The following is a 7,645-nucleotide window of genomic DNA, read 5'->3' as shown; positions in this document are numbered from 1 at the left end:
CCTCTCTCTCTCTCTGCCTTTTTATTCGGATGATATCTTTTTAGCACCGCCTTTGGATTTCTTGGGCTTGGACTGGGTGTGGTAACTTCTGAAAGACTTCTTGTGTCTTAGTGGCTGCCGACATTATACAAACCGCCTTCCTGTCATGCCTTCTACAATGATTCGTAGGCTGTTAATTTGTTTACGCCTCCTTCTTCATGTCCTGGCTTCTTGGGGGCGTATCCATTCGGTAACCTCATAGGTCATTCGTTGATACCCCTTTTTGGGCTGTCTTATGACCAACACTCATGGCTTTTGATTCGTCGAAGTCCTTAGGTCTATCTTGAAAGGGTGGGGCTCTGAAGAGTTTGGTACTTCCCTCTTTCTAACAACGGGTCATAGAATTCCTTTTTAACGTATGCCAGATGGCTCTCTCTGACCTGTTCACGAAGGGAACGGCGATTAGTCATAGGCGCTAATGAGAGTAGTTTCCAATTTCTCGAAGATGCCTGAGCGATATCGCTGGTCACTAATCGCTGGTACGGACAGGGTTTTTTTTGGGGGGAGATGAAAACCACATGGCTGATGGCTAAAAGCCTTAATCGTTTGGAGTAACAAAATCCCTTCGCTAAGAAAAATCATTATCATATTCCCTTTTCCCTTTTCTTCTCTTATTATCCGTTTCGTGCCTTTTTCTTAAGTATTATTAAGTTATTGCCCTTTGGAATAACAACACTGTGCCACACTATAACAGTCTCGGCCCGCTACCTCGCTGACTCCGACAGCGTTATCTAAGCTGAAGCAAATATTATACCTACCAGAGGACTCCTAACTTATGCTTCTTGGAAATCATATTTAACCTTTATCTTAAAAAACATCAAAACTGAATGTAAACATGTGCAAATCCTTGATTAAGTAACGTTAAGGGCAACAATCAAAATTGAATGTAAACATGAATAAATTCTTGAGCAAGTAACATTCAGAGAAACATAAAAAAACTGAATATGAATATGAACAAATCCTTAAGTAACGTTAAAAGACATTAAAGCTGAATATAAACATAAACAAATTCTTGATTTAGTAATATTAAAAGAATCATCAAACTGAATTCAAATATGAGTAAATCACATTAAGAAACATGAAAACTAAATGCAAAGAAAAATAAATCACCAAAACAAGAAAACTGAAAGTTAAACATAAATTAGCCCTTAAGTCACATAAGTTATATAAATGCATGGTAGAAGCAAAAAAATGATAACTATCCAAGTTTACAGTATATGATTGGTAAAGTCCTCTGTCCTATTCTATCTAGGTGGATATCGCTTTTCTTTATGGAAAAAAAATAAATTTCGTTCTTCGTTGACGACACTTGATGACTTCTTATTTGCTGCGATCTGCTACTTGGGACAAGTCCTGGGAGATAATATCCTTGTGTATTTGTATGCAATAACAAGTGTGTCCTTGACTTCCTACTGAGATAGTGTATTGTGTTCATGCAAATATTCATTGAACCCTTTTACTGTAATTCTGAGTAACCTTGTACATTAAACCTCATAATTTTACTGCTTGGTACTAAAACAAAATTGGCAACTCTGTTAAAGGAACTGGTTAGTGGTTAATACTTGTAGGTTTCTTCTACTGTGACAACGTTTAGTAAGTTTTTACCAATCAATATCTTGTTAGTAAGTTCTCAACAACTAATACCTTGTTAATTAAGTTCTCATCAGTTGATATCTCGTTAGTAAGTTCTCAACAACTGCTATCTTGTTAATGAGTCTTCATCAATTAACTTCTTGTTAGCGAGTCTTCATCAATTACTATCTTGTTAATTAAGTTCTCATCAATTAATATCTTAAGGATTGAGCAAAGTAAGTGTATTAATTACCCCTTCAAAATCATAATCATTTCTGAAACGAATTCCCTTATCTTAAAATCACTTAATATCTATCTTAACCATTTCCTCTTTATTCTTTCAATTCTAAAGGTGTTCTTATGGAACAATTAAACTCAATAAACTTCTTGAAATTCTTATACTATGCCATGAACTGTTAATTCCGTACCCTTATCACTTAAATATTCCCCTTCAACTCAAAAAAAACTAAGTTCGAAGTTAGCGCGCATAACCCCGAAATTTTGCTACAAACCAACTAATTAAAGTAAGAAATGCAACAAATTAAAAATTTATTCCTAAGCCGACCTGTGAAGGTAAACTTAGCAATAAGAAAATAAATGAATACATGGGAATAATAAGATGAATCAATGGGTTTGTCTTTTTTTCACTAAAAGTGAATCTTCTAATTATTAGGTTATACCTAGTCCTTCTTCTGGGACTTCTTCTGGCTTCTCCAGTCACATGGAGTTCTTCATCTTCTTTTAATTCTTTTGACTTTACCCTGGTACTGGGTTTTAGTTCTTGTCCTTCACTGAAAAGTGATTCTTCTTTACCATAGGCTTTGCTTAGGCCTTTCTTCTGAAATTTCTTCCGACTTTACTTCTGACTTTTCTTCTGACTTCAGTCGCTTCAGGATTTCAACAACTTAGTCTTCTCTTGACCTTATCTTTATCTTTATCTGCCCGAAGGCCTTCTTCTTCGAATGATTTAACATATGAGAAAGGTATTCGATCATTCGTCCTTTTCACTTTTATCTTGTCTCTTGTACATCTTCGACCTTGTATGGTCCTGTGAATTAGTGGCTATCTTATAACTAATACCACTTCTTACTTCCTCTTAATGTAGACTTTGTCGCCTATCTTTTAATCTACTGGGTTTAGCCTTACTTGATGCGTGTTCATCATATTCTTCTGTACTTCTTCCGAATTCTTGTGTAATCGCTTGTGAATTACATACATTAAAGTTTCCGATTCTTATCTTCATAATGTCTTCAGAGTAAGTAGGCTCTATTGGCTGATTCAGCCATGTATCAGGTATCTGGGCTTATATCCCATCAAAGCCTTTATGAGAGTTGCTTGTGTACTTGTATGGTACTTGGCGTTTTATGAATCTGGTTTTATGAATCTGGGCCAAAGGTAAATCGACGTCTCTGTCGGGTTCCTGTGTCTAAACTTCCTTTTATTCCTCTCTTGTGAGCCGTTTCCAGGTGAGTGATACTATTGTATCGCAATCTCCTTCTACCTTATAAACATTTCGAGTTTCTTGGACTAATGCGTTGTACGTCTTGATCCCATTATCTGAAGTAATGAGCCGTGGGCAGCATATCTGCCTAATATCTTATGAAAGAGAGCGGTTGCACATTCTTAGCTTCTTTACTAGTAATTGGTATTAACTCTGTATATCACATGAGCGGGTCAATACACACTAGTATCTTCTTTTACCTCTACAAGTGGTACGAGGTTGAGTTTTAAAACCTATAACTCCTCCTTTAATAGGAGTCAGTGGGATATAATAATTCCCTTGAGGTATTTCCTCGTTCTTTCTTCCCTTTTCATCGATGCGTATGTTGCAATTCTTTACATGAGTACTAACATCCTTGTGTTAGTCTGTCTCATCCTTTCTTGGGTGAGGTCTCATGTCATTGTCAAGCGTTAGCTCAACGACTTGGGTTCTTGGGCACATAGGCGCTATCCATCTATGGAGTACACCTGTGAACTGACCAAATGGGTCATGTTCGTGACGCCTATAAATTAATACGTCGTCTATATCATTAATGCATCTGTGGAACGTTCAACCTTTTTCCTCGCTTTCTTGATTCTTGGGAGCTAACTCTCTTTATTCTCTCGCACTTGGAGATCACTTTTAAATCTTCATCTCTTCTGGTTCCTCTCATGAAACCCTTTTGCCGGCAAGGCTTAGTTGTATAATTGCACAGTAAATACATTTGTGCCACTGCGTATAGTTTCGTTCTGTTATTCGTCTCGACTTATCATATTCATACTATCACTTTGCAAAGCACGTCTTGCTCATGCGTCTGCCGTTTTATTTGTCTTTCCAGGAACCTACGTTCACCTCTATATCGTAGTCCTTGGTTGTCATAAATCTACGGGCTCTACCTTCGGAAAATTCGGATTCTTAACTTTCTTCTGCAGCTGAGTGATCAGTGCACATTGCTATCTCATTTGCCTCCGTGGGCCTTAATTTCCTACTGTAAGATGCTTTAGACTGGTTATTTATCAACGTATTCTTTGCATTAAGCACGCTCTTATTCCGGCGCGGCTTTCTTCGGTGGCTAATAGAGTTTCCTTACGAAAATCTGGGAAACTAAGTGCGGGGATGCGTTAATCCCTTCAATTTCGACAAATTCTTTTTGTTGCTTTCGCTGTCCACGTGAATGATAACGTGTTCCCTTTCCAACTCTGTCAGAGAAGCGGATATGATTGCTAAGCTCTTTGCATATCTTAGGTAAATACCGACTAAACTGAAAATTACTTTACGTCCTTCTTAGGGTATTCCTTAATTAACTTAATCCTTAATTAGTTTACTTGTACACCCCTTTCAATTAATATAAGTTCAAAGTAATCTATTTGCCTTGTAAGGAAATTGAATCCCTTTTAACCTTAGCTTGAGGTTTGTGTCTTTTAATCTTCTTAGGACTTCTCTTACTACTTCCGTGTTCCTCTATGGCATGTCGCTGTTATTACCAAATCGTCTATGTGGCAGTGCACTCTTTTGCCTATCAAATTACCCAAATTCTTATCCATTTTATCTTATAAAGTTACGGGGCTATACCTTAGACCAAAGGCATCCTTGCACATTGATACTTGTCGTTTCTAGTGGAGAAAACTATCGAAGGTTTACTTTCTTCGTCATAGGGGTTTGCCAGAATCTCTGCGATAAATCTATAGTGGTGAATTATTTCTTGAACCTTATATAGGGACGATAAGATCTCTAATTAATCGGTATTGGATAAAGATCGTTTCCGGTAATTTTATTCAATTTTCTGAAATCTACAACTACTCTATAAGTTTTTTTCGTCCTTTGAATACTAGTAATAGTGAAAAAACTACGGGGATTTTGATGGTTCTATTATTCCTTGTCTATCCATTCCTTGTACTTCTCTTTCAAAGATCTCCTGGGAATGTTCTACTCTGTAGGCTGATGTGTAGATTGGCTTTCTGTTTAGTGGAATGACCATTTTGTGCGTCATTTCGCTGGTATCTTCTCATGTGTCGCGACTATGTCTTTACATTCGCGCTAAGTTTACAATTTCCCTTCTGGCAAGATTTTTCCCTTATATCCCTTAAATGGGATTTCAACTTAGCCCTTCTCAGTTTTATGAGCCAAATTTTCGTTTTCTTACTGATTGCTGCTACTGTTTCCCCTTCTACGACTCGAATATATATGGTTTATACTTCTGCTAGGCTTTGTCATGTAAACTAGAAGATAACGTATTCCGTTTACTTGCGTCCTTTCAGTAAGTGTGAGAATTTCCTTCCCTTCAAAATTGGATTAACTGAACGTTCTTCCCACATACTTTCTCCAGGTTTAAGTTTAACTCCCCTTCTAATTTCTTAAGTGTCTTGATTTGATTCTAAGAAGTTATTGATCTGTTATGAACTCGTATTACATTCTGGATATCTTACATCTGTCTTATCCTTCTTCAGAATACCTTCCATCAACGAATTCTCATCGAGTCTAGGTTCTTCTAATTAACTTGCAAATTGGTATTCTGGAAATCTTACGGCCCCTCTTTTTCCTAAATTACTAACTGCTCTCTAGGTGCGTCAATGTTGACCCCTTGTCTATTCATGATTGGATAAACTATTAACAAATGGGCAAAGCTAACTGTTTATTCGTTGCTACACAACCCTTCTCTTTTAATGAAATTCTTTCTGGCTTAGAATGAACAATCTAACAGGCTTATTACCTAGATATTATTACTCTGAACGTCTGTGATTTTTACAGTCTACCTCTGAGTTCGAACTTAAGTGAGAAAAATATAACCGATTCAATTCTTTGCTGACCTTATATTTTTTTATGACTACCTCTGTTTATCTCTTACTATTTCCACTGGATTCAAATTTTATCTCAATTTCAGGCAAGTCGAATTTGCTACTATTAATTAATTTCTCAGCTTATTCCCCTTCTTCTTTACTTTAACTAGCGGCGCCCTATCGCCGTCAGTCTCTGAACCTCGTTGCTCTAGTTATCCTGTCTTCTCACCTTCCCGTCCTGGGTGGTTACGGGTGTAGACAGATCATCCCCTTCAGGGTTGTTACCTAAGATTTTCCTGACTTCTAAATCAATTTCTGCTACATCATCTGTTGGTCCCCATTTGCGGTTCATTTGTGCGGTGACCGCTTCAGGTAAAGTTCCCAAGAGCAAGGATAGATATATCAATCTCTTACAATTCTTAAGTGTTATTCCTTGTTTATCCCCTTTTGTAATTATCCACTGATTATTTGAAAATGCCTTATCCAACTCATCGTCATAGATCGATGGGTCAATAAGGCCCTTGCGTGTTTTCATATCGCGGAATATGCCTGTAAGACGGATCACCGGATCGGTTTCATCTTGTGGGGAATATATTTTCCTAAGGAACTGCTTCAGTTCTTCCCAATTCCTAAGCCCTTGATAAGTCTCTGAACGGACATATTGTTCTAAGTCTCCTGACTCCAGGTCGAGATAGCTCTTGGCTTTAAGAAGTTTTTCCTTATCTGTACCCGTCATGTTGCTTAAGCGTATCTCTATTTGTTCTATCCAGTTTTCTAATTTACAGGTATCCTGACCTTCCCTTCTTCCGAAAAACTTAGTTACATGAACAATTGCCTGTCCCCTACATGTTCCCATTGCTGCAGCATCCGAGTTACTCGACTGTGTTCCCTCAGCCATGTCTAATTTCCTCGTTTGACTTCTAGTGTGAACAAGAGTTCTTGCTTTCTTATTTCGGGCTGATCTCCTTCGGACCATCTTCTCCTTAATTAAAAAGTTTCTTAAACACTGAGTATCTCTAAAATTATTAAAGTTATGGTAGTAATATCCCGTAAGTAGTAATAATTTCCCGTAAAAGAGCTGATGAAATAAAATACCTTTACTCGTGTATCCGATCACCAAAATAAAAGAATTTTCCCCAAGAAATATGCTCAAAGTCTTACGTTACCGGTAGGCGATTCTTAAACAACCACAAAAACCCTCTTAACAGTACTGGTAAAACGATACTGAACTGACCGTAAAGTGTAAGCTAACGAGAAACATCCCGTGGATTACTCTTGTTATCCTAAACGTCCTTTAAACAAAGAATATAAAAACAGATTGACATTCCCTCGACGTAACCAGTAAGAAATAAAAAGCAAATGTTAAAAAAAAAAAAAAAAACAAAGTATAAGAAATCACAAAACAACCAAAATCACAAAAAACAACATAAGATGACACAATCAAAATTCAAATTCAAATTTAAAGTTATTGGTTAGTAAATACAAATGTTCGGGAAAAGGTCCTAGTAGCTGATTAGTTATAATTAGTAAAATGAAGAAATATCTTAGTTTCGTTGCCAAAAAAAACGTTCAGTGTGAAAATCTTTTAATCTTGAAATACCAGAAATTGTCTAACTGAAATGTTAATCGCGAAATTTACTTTTGATAAAGTTTCATGTTATGTAAGTGTGAGGATATTATTTTGGACTTATCTTCTTTCGTCGTCTTCGGCACCGGGCTTACGTCTGACAGCTTGCGTTTAACTCGCGTTGAATGATGTGTTGGTTCGTCTCTGCGG

The sequence above is a fragment of the Macrobrachium nipponense genome, chromosome 36, assembly GCF_015104395.2.
Source record: "Macrobrachium nipponense isolate FS-2020 chromosome 36, ASM1510439v2, whole genome shotgun sequence".
NCBI classification, from domain to species: Eukaryota; Metazoa; Arthropoda; class Malacostraca; order Decapoda; family Palaemonidae; genus Macrobrachium; species Macrobrachium nipponense.
The sequence above is the reverse complement of the archived record's forward strand: the minus strand, read 5'-3'. Positions refer to the sequence as shown.